General features: G+C 38.0%; 1 protein-coding gene and 1 non-coding gene across 3 annotated transcripts in view; both read left to right on the forward strand.

Annotated features, from left to right (window-relative positions):
- LOC101128582 (3',5'-cyclic-AMP phosphodiesterase 4D-like) overlaps positions 1–14,796 on the forward strand; it is a 513,332-nt gene that overhangs the window by 181,441 nt on the left and 317,095 nt on the right. The gene's annotated exons all lie outside the window — the stretch shown is intronic.
- LOC115931396 (U6 spliceosomal RNA) lies at positions 11,528–11,632 on the forward strand. The gene has a single exon (XR_004067895.1). It is a non-coding gene; the product is annotated as a U6 spliceosomal RNA (small nuclear RNA).

Genomic DNA, 14,796 nt, shown 5'->3' on the forward strand with positions numbered 1-14,796 from the left:
CCCACTTAGTGTGATATTGGCTGTGGGTTTGCCATAAATAGCTCTTATTATTTTGAGATACATTCCATCGATACCTAGTTTATTGAGAGTTTTTAGCATGAACGGGTGTTGAATTTTGTCAAAGGCCTTTTTTGCATCTATTGAAATAATTGTGTGGTTTTTGTCATTGGTTCTGTTTATGTGATGGATTATGTTTATTGATTTGTGTATGTTGAACCAGACTTTCATCCCAGGGGTGAAGCCGAGTTGACCATGGTGGATAAACTTTTTGATGTGCTGCTGGATTCGATTTGCAGAATTTTATTGAGGACTTTTGCATCGATGTTCATCAGGGATATTAGCCTGAAATTTTCTTTTTCTGTTGGGTCTCTGCCAGGTTTTGGTGTCAGGGTGATGCTGGCCTCATAGAATGAGTTAGGGAGGAGTCCCTCCTTTTCAAGTTTTTGGAATAGTTTTAGCAGAAATAGTACCAGCTCTTCTTTGTACCTCTGGTAGAATTCAGCTGTGAATCCATCTAGTCCTGGGCTTTTTTTTAGTTGGGAGGCTATTTATCACTGCCTCAATTTCAGAACCTGTTATTGGTCTATTCAAGGATTCGACTTCTTCCTGGGGTAGACTTGGGAGGGTGTATGTGTCAAAGAACTTATCCATTTCTTCTAGATTTTCTAGTTTATTAGCATAGAGGTGTTTGTTGTTTTCTCTGATGGTAGTTTGTGTTTCTGTGGGATCCGTAGTGATATCCCCCATATCATTTTTTATTGCATCTATTTGATTCTTCTCTCTTTTCTTCTTTATTAGTCTGGCCAGTGGTCTATCTATTTTTTTGATCTTTTCAAAAAACCATCTCCTGTATTCATTGATTTTTTGAAGGGTTTTTCATGTCTCCGTCTCCTTCAGTTCTGCTCTAATCTTTGTTATTTCTTGTCTTCTGCTATATTTTGAATTTGTTTCCTCTCACTTCTCTAGTTCTTTCAATTGTGATGTTAACATGTCACTTTTAGATCTTTCCTGCTTTCTCTTGTGGGCATCTAGTGCTAAAATTTCCCTCTACACACTGCTTTAAATGAGTCCCAGAGATTCTGGTATGTTGTGTCTTTGTTCTCATTTGTTTCAAAGAACATCTTTATTTCTGCCTTCATTTTATTTACCCAGTAGTAATTCAGGAGCAGGTTGTTCAGTTTCCATGTAGTTGTGCAATTTTGTGTGAGTTTCTTAATCCTGAGTTCTAATTTGATTGCACTGTGGTCTGAGAGACTGTTATTATTTCCATTCGTTTGCATTTGCTGAGGAGTGTTTTACTTCCAATAATGTGGTCAATTTTAGAATAAGTGCAATGAGGTGCTGAGAAGAATGTATATTCCATTGATTTGGACTGGAAAGTTCTGTAGATGTCTATTAGTTCTGCTTGTTCCAGAGCTGAGTTTAAGTCCTGGATATCCTTGTTAATTTTCTGTCTCATTGATCTGTCTAATATTGACAGTGGGGTGTTAAAGTCTCCCATTATTGTTGTGTGGGAGTCTAAGCCTCTTTGTAGGTCTCTAAGGACTTGCTTTATGAATCTGGGTGCTCCTGTATTGGGTGCATATATATTTAGGATAGTTAGCTCTTCTTGTTGAATTGATCCCTTTACCATTATGTAATGGCCTTCTTTGTCTCTTCTGATCTTTGTTGGTTTAAAGTCTGTTTTATCAGAGATTAGGATTGCAACTCCTGCTTTTTTTTTTGCTTTCCATTTGCTTGGGAAATATTCCTCCATCCCTTTATTTTGAGCCTATGTGTGTCTCTGCACATGAGATGCATCTCCTGAATACAGCACACTGATTGGTCTTGACTCTTTATCCAATTTGCCAGTCTGTGTCTTTTAATTGGGGCATTTAGGCCATTTACATTTAAAGTTAATATTGTTATGTGTGAATTTGATCCTGTCATAATGGGTTATTTTGCCCATTAATTGATGCAGTTTCTTCATAGTGTCGATGGTCTTTACACTTTGGCATGTTTTTGCAGTGGCTGGTACCGGTTGTTCCTTTCAATGTTTAGTGCTTCCTTCAGGAGCGATTTTTAAGGCAGGCCTGGTGATAACAAAATCTCTCAGCATTTGCTTGCCTGTAAAGGATTTTATTCTCATTCACTTATGAAGCTTAGTTTGGCTGGATATGAAATTCTGGGTTGAAAATTCTTTTCTTTAAGAATGTTGAATATTAGTCCCCACTCTTCTGGCTTGTAGAGTTTCTGCAGAGAGATCCGCTGTTAGTCTGATGGGCTTCCCTTTGTGGGTAACCCGACCTTTCTCTCTGGCTGCACCTAACATTTTTTCCTTCATTTCAACCTTGGTGAACCTGATGATTATGTGTCTTAGGGTTGCTCTTCTTGACAAGTATCTTTGTGGTGTTCTCTGTATTTCATGAATTTGAATGTTGGCCTGCCTTGCTAGGCTGGAAAGTTCTCCTAGATAATATCCTGAAGAGTGTTTTCCAACTTGATTCCATTCTCCCCATCACTTTCAGGTACACCAATCAAACATAGATTTGGTCTTTTCACATAGTCCCATATTTCTTGGAGGCTTTGTTCATTCCTTTTTATTCTTTTTTCTCTAATCTTGTCTTCTCGCTTGATTTCATAAAGTTGACCTTCAATATCTGATATCCTTTCTTCTGCTTATCAATTTGGCTATTGATATTTGTATATGTTTCACGAAGTTTTCGTGCTGTTTTTCAGCTCCATCAGGTCATTTATGTTTTTCTCTAAACTGGTTATTCTAGTTAGCAATTCATCTAACCTTTTTTCAAGGTTCTTAGCTTCCTTGTATTGGGTTAGAACATGCTTCTTTAGCTCAGAGGAGTTTTTTATCATCCACCTTCTGAAGGCTACTTCTGTCAATTTGTCTAAGTCATTCTCCATCCAGTTTTGTTCCCTTGCTTGTGAGGAGTCGTGATCCTTTGGAGGAGAAGAGGCGTTCTGTTTTTTGGAATTTTCAGCCTTTTTATGCTGGTTTCTCCCGATCTTTGTGGGTTTATGTACCTTAGATCTTTGATATTGGTGGCCTTCTGATGGGGTCTCTGAGTGGATGTGCTCTTCCTTTCTGTTTGTTACTTTTCCTTCTAACAGTCAGGCCTCTCTGCCCAGGTCTGCTGGAGTTTGCTGGAGGTCCATTCAGACCCTGTTTGCCTGGGTATCACCAGAGGAGGCTGCAGAACAGCAAAGATTGCTGCCTATTCTTTCCTCTGGAAGTTTCGTCCCAGAGGGGCACCTGCCAGAGGCCAGTCAGAGCTCTCCTGTATGAGGTGTCTGTCAGCCCCTACTGGGAGGTGTCTCCCAGTCAGGATATGCAGGGGTCAGGGACCCACTTAAGGAGGCAGTCTGACCCTTAGCAGAGCTCGAATGCTGTGCTGGGAGGTCTGCTGCTCTCTTCACAGCTGTCAGGTAGGGACATTTAAGTCTGCCAAAGCTGCACCCACAGCCACCCCTTCCCCCAGGTGCTCTGTCCCAGGGAGATGGGGATTTTATCTATAAGTCCCTGACTGGGGCTGCTGCCTTTTTTTCAGAAATGCTCTTCCCAGAGATGAGAAATCTGACTGTCTGGCCACAGTGGCCTTGCTGAGCTGCAGTGGGCTCCACCAAGTTGGAACTTCCCAGTGGCTTTGTTTACACTGTGAGGGGAAAACCGCCTACTCAAGCCTCAACAATGGCGGACGCCCCTCCTCCCATCAAGTTCAAGTGTCCCAGGTCAATCTCAGACTGCTGCTGTCCTGCAGTGAGAATTACAAGCCAATGGATCTTAGTTTGCTGTGCTCTGTAGGGGTGGGACATGCCAAGCCAGATTATTTGGCTCCCTCACTTTAGCCCCCTTTCCAGGGGAGTTAACGGTTCTGTCTTGCTTGCGTTCCAGGCACCACTGGGGTATGGAAAAAAACAAAACAAAACAAAACTCCTGCAGCTAGTTTGGTGTCTGCTCAAATGGCCACCCAGTTTTGTGCTTGAAACCCAGGGCCCTGGTGGGGTAGGCACCAGAGGGAATCTCCTAGGCTGCAGGTTGCAAAGAGAAAAGTGCAGTGTCTGGGCCTGAGTGTGCATGGTTCTTCAGACTCGGTCCCTCACTGCTTCCCTTGAGTAGAGGAGAAAATTCCCCAACCCCTTGCCCTTCCCAGGTGAGGCGACGCCTCACCCTGCTTTGGCTCACCCTCAGTGGGCTGCACCCACTGTCCAACCAGTCCCAGTGAGATGAACCAGGTACCTCAGTTGGAAATGCAGAAATCACCTGCCTTCTGAATCGATCTCGCTGGGAGCTGCAGACTGGAGCTGTTCCTATTCGGCCATCTTGCCAGCAATCCTATATTCAATTTTCCTTTTTATATGAGGAACCTGACCAATTTATGTTGTTTAAACATTGAGACTTGGGTTGGGCTAAACATTAGAGGTTATTTTAAAGGATAATATCAGGATTTACCTAGAAATTTAAACTAAAGTCATGAAATTTTTATTTTTGCCTTTGTTCCACTGGTATTAGCTCTATACAATGTTCCTATCCACTCCAGAAGACAAACAGATGTTTCTGTGAATCTGAAACTAACTCAGCAAATGTAGCCTCACTTTCCAAGTGGTGTTTTGGCTGTCGAACACAAGATACAGATACCTGGAGATTAGAAGTGTGTCAGTAATCACTTATAGAAGTAAATGCTTATTTGTAGGCCGGGCGCAGTGGCTCACGCCTGTAATCCCAGCACTTTGGGAGGCCAAGGCGGGCGGATCACCTGAGGTTGGGAGTTCGAGACCAGACTGACCAACATGGAGAAACCCCGTCTCTACTAAAAATACAAAATTAGCCAGGTGTGGTGGCACATGCCTGTAATCCCGGCTCTGGGGAGGCTGAGGCAGGAGAATTGCTTGATCCTGGGAGGTGAAGACTGTGGTGAGCTGAGATCGCTTCATTGCATGCCAGCCTGGGCAACAAGAGCAAAACTCCATCTCAGAAAAAAAAAAGGCTTATTTTAATGAGATGGACTCAGATTAGCTAATAAAAATTGCCTAAGTGTGAACCTTCATATTTCCTATGTATGGGGAATGTTACGAGGTATGCTGGTGGGAACACAGGAGAGCACATGGAATGATTATCCCCCACTTGCAGAATTTCTTGTTTGGCTAGAAAGGGAACATACTTGTACAAAAGGCATAAAAAGATGTTTAAAGAGGTGAGCAAAGGCTCAGAGAGTAAGAGAAAGGAGAGACTACAGAAATATTCCATAAAGGAAGATTCAGGAAGAAGTGTGTCAGAAGTAGAGCAAGAGCAAAGGTTGGATTTGCTGACTACTACTAATCCATTTCTCAGGAGCATGTGCAGATGCACATGGGAGGTTATAATGTCGGTATCTGTTAGAACCCTATTCTGTTGGCCAGAAGTCAATCACACAACCCCACTTTTCTGCTAGGGTGGCTGAAAAATACTTTACCTGTGTTCCTGGAAGGAAAGTGAGGCTTTTTTGAGCATTTAACCAGTCTCTGCTACACGCCCACTGGAACTTTGCAGAATAAACTTCAGTTCCTCTCCTCCTCATTCATTTTTTAAACCTTCCCTTCTCCAAGTGAGACACTGTTAGTTCTATCAACTATTATTCATATATTTATTTTTGTTCCCAAACCCTCTACTATCCTGGCCATCATAAAGCAAACATTCTTGATTTTTATTGTTCTTCTCAAAATGAGATGCTCACTGTAGAACATAATACTGTATATTGATTTTTTAAAATGCTGGTAAAGTGGGATTATTGTTTTCATTGATTTCATAACTATCAGGTCAAAGAGAGGGCCAAGATTGGGGACTTTGCATTTTTAAAAAAAGAGAATTTGAAGAAGGAAAAGGGTTTCCAGGATGCCGCTTCAGTATGGCAGCTGTGGGAAGCACTAGTGGTAAGGTGCTATTCTTTCCTACTTCTCCAAGAGGAAAAAGGGTACTCACACTCACAAATCAATTCATTTCCATCAAAACTCCAAAGTGAAGTCAAGGAGAATAAGTGCACTCAAATGATGTTACTTATATATTTGATTATGGATTTAAATAAAACACCAAGGATTTCTGTATTAAAATCTTTTTATTGTGATGTTAACTAGTCCCCATGTCTTACATAGTATCTAGGTCTTATGCTCAATAATTTGGCCAGTAGTCCAAATTATTACATGATATATAAGCAAATTAGCATTGCTATAAGAAACTAAAATTTATCACCTGCTGCTAATATGGCACTGATGTTGTGCCATTTCAGCATATCCCTATGGCCCCCATTCCTGATGTTTTCATCTGTAGATCCAGTGAGGAGAGAAAAAAATGAGTCTTTTTTTCCTTTTCTTTTCTTTCAACAGTTGTGCTTTCAGTGTTCTCTGTTAAGAAATATTATAACCCTGAGGGAGTGGATGTTCTTATCAGAGAAGAGAACTGGTTGAAAATGATTTAGTTTCTGAATTCCTAGAAGAAGGGAAAAAGCCTAAGTGTCCATCTCTCTATCTAGTCTACTAATAGGATTACCTATTTCAAATATATATATTTTTTCTAAATTGAGTTTTTAATGTCAAAGTTTCAGGATCCACTGGTTTCCATAGTTTTAGTTTGTCCAGTTGTTTATGGTTAGACTCATTGTGAACAGTGACCATTATACTTCTCTTTTTCTATAAATGTGGCTGCTTTTGAGAATGGAAGTTGTAGGAAACAGAATTCATTGTAATCTGAATTTAAATTTAGCTTCCTGTTGCAGCTCCTCCCCTCCCCCTCCTCCCTCATGTTTCTCCCTGTCCCCAGACTGTCTTTCAGAGGCAGATGCTATGCACATAAATGACATTTATTGATTTGAGTATTAGTGACTTTTTCTTGACAGACTCACCCATAACAATATTTAAGTAATATTAACAGTTTCCCACCAAGAACTCAGAATAAACTAAACAGTGAGTATCCAGGCAGAAAGCCATGTACTTTTAGAGCTCAATATGTTTATAATATATATGAAGGCAAACATAGAGGCAACATAAATACCTATTCTACTTGGTTGTAATCTGCCAATTTATATTTTTCGGAGAAGAGTTTATCACTAAATCAGTGAGAGGCAGAGTAGGATATCTGGGGGAAATGGTGGTGGGCAGGGGGGCAGGTTTGTTATCTGGAAAAAAGATTGGGAGCCAGGGAGGATTTTCAAATTCGAATCCCTCAGCTCAGTCTTGGGGCATTTGTTTTGCCATCTGAATTATCTTGGAACCCAGAGAAAAACTGGTTGTGAAAACTACAGATGCAATTTTCTTCTTTGGCTTTTCCCATAATACTGTAATTATAAACCATGCTGTGTTAGAGTGGAACATTCTTTGGAGAGCATCCTAAAGTGCACTTTGATCAAATTTTGCCTTATGTGGCAACATTTAGAAACACAAGCCTTCGTGGGGTTTCTGGCTCTACTTTTTACTGATGGGCTGATAATCTTATAATAGCATTAGTTTTGCCACCAATTACCAAAGATTTGTTATTATTGGTTTTTAAAATTGGACAATCCTTAAATGTCTACAGCAACGTTAGAAACAGACCCACAAGGGGGTGGGTCAGACTAGTTTGGAAACCTCCAATCTTGGCTATTTGGTACCTCGGAATTCAACAAGGGATGTTGGAAAATTTTCAAAATAAAATTAATTTAAATTCAGTTTTGCAAAAGATTATACTATAGAACACATTGAAAAAGAGAAGGTTAGCTGGAAAGTCAAACATGATAGAATTTGAAAATTACTAGGCTTTAAGTTATGAAAATATTTCCCATATGTTGAGACAGAATTTGTATTCTCTTTTTTCTCAATGGCATTTTATGAGACTATATACTGCTGCTCTTCTGTATAAATAGAATAGAAACATCTCCATTTTTAAATTGTCATGGAAATAAGTAATGGCCTGTGAACAAAATGACTTCTTTTTGTTTTGTTTTGTTTTGATGGAGTTTTGCTCTTGTTGCCCAGGCTGGAGAGCAATGGTGCTATCTTGGCTCACTGCAACCATAGCCTCCTGGGTTCAAGTGATTCTCCTGCCTCAGCCTTCCGAGTAGCTTGGATTATAGGTGTCCACCACCATGCCCCACTAATTTTTGTATTTTTAGTAAAGACAGGGTTTCACCATGTTGGCCAGGCTGGTTGCAAACTATAGGCTTTCACTCTCCATGCTTTACTATTTTGGTTAATTTTAAGGGCATAATTTGTGGGGACATTGTTCTTATTTGCCATTACTTTTCATGGCAAAAACAGCAATTACTTTTGCACCAACCTAATATTTCCTTTGCTAATCTAGTGTGACTTCGGGACAGTGATAAATAAAGGTTGGGGAAGAAAGGGCTGACTAGTAAATGCAGACAGAGTTGATGCAATTTCACAGTTCCATTGGCGTGTTCTATGGGCCATTTCACTTTCAGATGGTTTGTCTGGCTGAATTTAGAGGCTAACCTCTGGAGTTTTGCCTTTCTTCTAGTGACCTGAGAATTTGCTGGCATGTACAAGTCAATTTTCTTAATAGCTTTTCTTGATTAGTCTATAGCTTCTCCAGTGAGTTGATATGTCACATTTACTTATACTAAAATCTTACACTAGACATATTTGGGTGTCTTTGGCATCAAACCTCTTTTAATCATTTGTCTTTCTTGTCTAGAGCTAGTGTCATAATATTTTCATTGTTACAGGTTTCTAAGACACTTTAAGATCTAGAATGACATAACTCCCATTGTATCTTTCTCCTTTTATCTTTTAAGAAAAAGAATTACCATGGAAAATAATGCTTCTGTTTCTGTGTCATTGTTTAAAGTATTTACAACTCTTGTTGTGAATTTTTTTCTTTTAATATATTCCTGAACTTTATTTATATATTTAATTAGTTATGTTTGCATTTTTAAAAAGTGAGATAGGTGTATCTTTTCAAAAATAATCATTGTCAGGTATGGTATTAGGTTTGTAATAGCTATTAGTTATTACATTACTTTTAATGGCAAAAACCACAAATACTTTTGCAACAACGTAATATAATGAATACAATAGGCTTACATTGTTTATCTATGTTGTGGAATATAGTGTAATTCTGAAATAACTTACTTCTTATGCAATTTTTGTTTTGCTTTTTTGGTTTAGATCGACTTTTCTAAAAGTCTTTTTCTTTTGTTTCTGCTATATATTTGTTTTCCTATGTTCCGGTTTCGATTTCTTTCTGGATCAGTTTCATCACTTCATGTTTTCTTACATTATTGCCACTGCATTAGTCTGTCACGTTAATCAGAATAGGATTGTATATGCTATTCTTTTGTATATTTTTAATCTTGTTTCTATATTTGGTGAAATCTACTTTGTAATTTTTAAGGAAATCTAAATTTTCTTGTCTTACTCTTGCAGAGTTCTACTTACTTAATTGCTGTTTTTCTGCTTTGATTTTTATTAACTCATTTTTCCAGCCTTCCTTGGGGTCCTGATCTTTTTCTAGGTTATTAAATGAATATGTCATTCTGTTTTGTTTTTTATTGATTTGTTCCTGTGACTTTTCTTCAGGTTATTTTGTTGCCCTTTATTGAACTTCTCCAGTTTATTGAGTTGAATATTTTGTTATTTTATTTTATTCAATTTTTAAAATGATGAGAACCCTGAATGCCATGGGTTTTTTTCCTTTTGAGTCCATCCTTTACCACACATCATTAGATTTTATATAGATTTTTCAGTTGTTCTTAACTTTAAAATAGTTTGTAATTGCAATGTGGATTTATTCTTTAGCCTATGCCATTTAGAAATGTTTTATGTTAAGGTTTACCTTTGCGTTTTTATTTTTAAAGGTTATCTTATGATATTAATTCCACTGGATTATGTGTACATCTTTCACATACTTATGCATTCTTGTAGTTTATATAATTTCTATGTTTTATAGCTTTCATCTGCCTCTATCTAATATATGAACAATTTTTGATCAACTTTTTACAAAAGTATTTTCTTTATTTGAAGAATCCAAACTTTTAAACGTAACTGTTAGACCAACTTCATTAATTGAATTTACTCATATGCTTTATGGAACTTTTAATTTTCCAGCTACTTTTTCTCTTTAAGAGAGTTTTGTTAGACTTTAGTACTGTATTTCTATTAGTTTCTTCTTACAGTTATAACTATATGTGTGTGTGTATGTGTGTGTATACACACATGTATATATATTTATACACACACATTGTAATATGTAGTGTCTTATGGGCTACAACATTTTCTTAGAGTCTATATTTTATTTGAAGCTAGTGTATTTTTTTTTTTAAGTAAGAAGTTTTATTTCTTCCTGGAATCTTGCAGGATTTTTTTTCTGTTTACTCAGTAGTTTAAAAAGTGCCAGATATGTTAAGGTTTAGGTCTTTTACTGATTAATTTTTTTCCTGGAGCCACATCACCCATTTTCCTGAGATCAGGAAAGTTTTCTTGGGATATGTATTTGGTTATTGTTTCTGTTTTATTTCTCTGGACTCTCCTCTAGGAATACTGATGAGCTATATGTTAGCTCTCTAGTCTCTGTTTTTCAATTCTTTCTTCTTCTCTATCATACTTTTATTTTCCTTTCTCCCTGTGAAGGCTTATAGAACTGTTAAATAATGCTTAATTAAGCCCACTGTCTTTCTTCAGTATCAATTAATTCTTCTACTTTGCTTTTAATTTCTATGTAATCTTCCTTTAAAAAAATTATCTCTCCCTTTTCATTTTACCCACTGTCCATTGCCTTGTTTAACCTACCTGGAATCCTCTTCATTTCATCCTGTTTTCTTTTCATAAAGGCCAATCTCTTGGTTCTTTATTAAGGACACCAAGTAGTCTTCTGAGTTTTTCTTTTGGATTCTGCAGTAAAAATTTTTCAGAGGTTTGTTCTGAATTTTTGGAGCACTATTCTCTTTCCCCTGTTGTGTGTATTGTGTGTGTGTGTGTGTGTGTGTATATATATATATATATATATATATATAGCTCAAAACTAAAATAACTAGAGAATCAAATATGTATATATATTTTACTCAATTTTAAGTAAACCCACAAAGATACCCAAGTTGAGTGGGTTTTGTTGGTCCAGCTCTTTTTCTATTACAATGGTGTTGAAAACTTAATATCCAGTTTACAGTTTAATGAATATTGTTGGGTTTAGTTGCCATTTAAATTACCATTTTCTGTTAATTTTTATTTAAAGTATCTCCTCTCAGTTGGCTTTTGATCATTCAGCTCCTGCAGCCTGATTCTTTGATACTATAAGAAGTTATACACGGTATCTGTAATTCTCAACCTATCAGGATTGCTCCTCTGTGCTCTGTTCACCTTTTCTCTCCATTTCATCAACCAAAGGCTCTACCTCTGCAGACTAAGCCTTTTGGAACATGTGGCTTTACGGGCCTCTCTCCCCTACTTTCTGCTCACTTTTTTTTCTTAAATATGCTGGAATGGTGGGAGAAAGAGCATTTGCCTCTAAGTAAAATTCCCCAAACCAAGAACTCTGGGTCCCTTTTATCCAGTAAAGGAAAGAAGGAGTGTTTGCTTTGGCAGAACATATACTAAAATTGGAACAACACAGAGAAGATTAACATGACCCTCACACAAGGATTACATGCAAGTTCCTGAAGCGTTCAATATTTTCTTACATAATAGTAAAGGGTTCGATTCAACAAGAAGAGATAACTATCCTAAATATATATGCACCCCATACGGGAGCACTCAGATTCATAAAGCAAATTCTTAGAGACTTACAAAGAGACAGACTCCCACACAATAATAGTGGAAGATTTTAACACCTCACTGACAATATTAGACAGATCATTGAGACAGAAAATTAACAAAGATATTCAGAACCTGAACTCAGCTCTGGATCAAGCAGACCTGATACATATCTACAGTATTCTCCACTAAAAACAACAGAATATACATTCTTTTCATTGCCATACAGCACTGACTCAAAATTAATCACATAACCGGAAGTAAAACACGCCTCGCAAATGCAAAACAACTGAAATCATAACAGTCTCTCAGATCACAGCACAATCAAATCAGAACTCAAGATTAAGAAATCCAGACATAACCACACAATTACATGGCAATTGAACAACCTGCTCCTGAATGACTCTTGGGTAAATAATGAAATTAAGGTAGAAATCAAGAAGTTCTTTGAAACTAATGAGAAAAAAGAGACATCATACCAGAATCTCTGGGCCGTAGCTAAAGCAGTGTTAAGAGGGAAATTTAGGCTGGGCACGGTGGCTCACGCCTGTAATCCCAGCACTTGGGGAGGCCTAGGTGAGCGGATCATTTGAGCTCAGGAGTTTGAGACCAGCCTGGCCAACATGGTTAAACCCTGTCTCTACTAAAAATACAAAAAGTAACTGGGTGTGTGGCACGCACCTGTAGTCCCAGCTACTTGGGAGCCTGAGGCAGGACAATCTCTTGAACCTGAGAGGCGGAGGTTGGAGTGAGCGAGATTGTGCCACTGCACTCCAGCCTGGGTGACAGAGTGAGACCCTGTCTAAACAAAACAAAACAAAACAAAACAAAACAAAACAAAAAACCAAAATTTATAGCACTAAATTCCCACATCAAAAATCTGGAAAGATTTCAAATTAACAATCTAACATCACAACTAAAGGAACTAGAGAATCAAGAGCAAACAATACCCTAAGCTAGCAGAAGACAAGAATAACCAAGATCAGTGTTGAATTGAAGGGGATAGAGACACAAAAAAATCCTTCAAAATATCAACAAATCCAGGAGCTGGTGTTTTGAAAATAATTAATAAAATAGACTGCTAGCTAGACTAAAAAAGAATAAAAGAGAGAAGGATCAAATAAACACAATTAGAAATGATAAGGGGGATATCACCACTGACTCCACAGAAATTCAAATAACCATCAGAGAATACTTTAAACACCTCTATGTATATATATTAGAAAAACTAGAAAAAATGGGTAAATTCCTGGACACCTACACCTTCCAAAGACTGAACCAGGAAGAAATTGAATCCCTGAACAGATCAATAACAAGGTCTGAAATTGAGACAGTAGTAAGTAACCTACTAACCAAAAAAAGCCCTGGACTAGACGGATTCACAGCTGAATTCTACCAGAGGTACAAAGAAGAGCTGGTACTATTTCTGCTGAAACTATTCCAAAAAAAAGGAGGGACTACTCCCTAACTCATTCTATGAGGCCAGCATCATCCTGATACCAAAACCTGGCAGAGATATAACAAAAAAAGAAAACTTCAGGCCAATATCCTTGATGAACATTGATGCAAAAGTCCTCAATAAAATACTGACAAAACAAAGCCAGCAGCACATCAAAAAGCTCATCCACCATGATCAAGTTGGCTTCATCTCTGGGATGCAAGGTTGTATCAACATATGCAAATCAATAAATATTATTTATCCTATAAAAAAACTAAAGACAAAAACCACATGATTATCTCAATAGATGCAGAAAAGGCCTTTGATAAAGTTCAACATCCATTCATGTTAAAAACTCTCAATAAACTAGATATTGAATGAACATACCTCAAAATAATAAGAGCCATATATGACAAACCCACAGCCAATATCATACTGAATAGGCACAAAACAAGGATGCCCTGGCTCTCACCACTCCTATTCAACATAGTATTGGAAGTTCTGGCCAGGGCAATCAGGTAGAAATAAAGGGTATTCAAATAGGAAGAGAGGAAGTCCAATTATCTTTGTTTGCAGATGATGTGATCCTATATCTAGAAAACCGATAGTTTCAGCCCAAAAGCTTCTTAATCTGATAAGCAACTTCAGCAGTCAGGATACAAAATCAATTTGCAAAAGTTGCTGGTATTCCTGTACACCAACAGCAGGCAAGCAGAGAGCCAAATCGTGAATGAACTCCCATTCACAATTACTACAGAAAGAATAAAATACCTAGGAATACAGCTAGCAAGGGAAGTGAAGGACCTCTTCAAGGAGAACTACAAACCAATGCTCAAAGAAATCAGACATAACACAAATGGAACAACATTTCATGCTCATGGATGGGAAGAATCAATATTGTGAAAATGGTCATACTGCCTAAAGTAATTTATATATTCATGCTATTCCCATTAAATTACCATTGACATTCTTCACAGAATTAGAAGAAACTATTTTAAAATTCGTATGGAACCAAAAAAGAGCCCAAATTGCCAAGACAAGCCTAAGCAAAAAGGATAAAGCTGGAGGCATCATGCTACCTGACTTCAAAATATACTACAAGGCTACAGTAGCCAAAACAGCATGGTATTGGTATAAGAACAGACATAGAAGGCTGGGCGCAGTGGCTCACGCCTGTAACCCCAGGATTTTGGGAGGCCTAGGCAGGCAGATCATGAGGTCAGGAGTTTGAGACCAGCCTGACCAACGTGGAGAAACCCCGTGTCTACTAAAAATACAAAAATTAGCCAGGTGTGTTGGCATGCACCTGTAATCCCAGGTACTCAGGAGGCTGAGCCAGAAGAATTGCTTGAACCTGGGAGGTGGAGGTTGCAGAGCTGAGATCGTGCCACTGCACTCCAGCCTGGGCAACAGAGTGAGACTCCATCTCAAAAAAAAAAAAAAAAAAAAAAAGAAAAAAAAAAGAACAGATACATAGACCAATGGAAGAGAATAGAGTACTCAGAAATAATACCACACACCTCCAACATCTGATCTTTGACAAATCTAACAGAAACAAGCAATGGGGAAAGCATTCCATACTTAATAAATGGTGGTGGGAGAATGGGCTAGCCATATGCAGAAAATTGAAATTCGGCCCCTACCTTACA

The sequence above is a fragment of the Gorilla gorilla genome, chromosome 19, assembly GCF_029281585.2.
Source record: "Gorilla gorilla gorilla isolate KB3781 chromosome 19, NHGRI_mGorGor1-v2.1_pri, whole genome shotgun sequence".
Classification (NCBI taxonomy): Eukaryota; Metazoa; Chordata; class Mammalia; order Primates; family Hominidae; genus Gorilla; species Gorilla gorilla.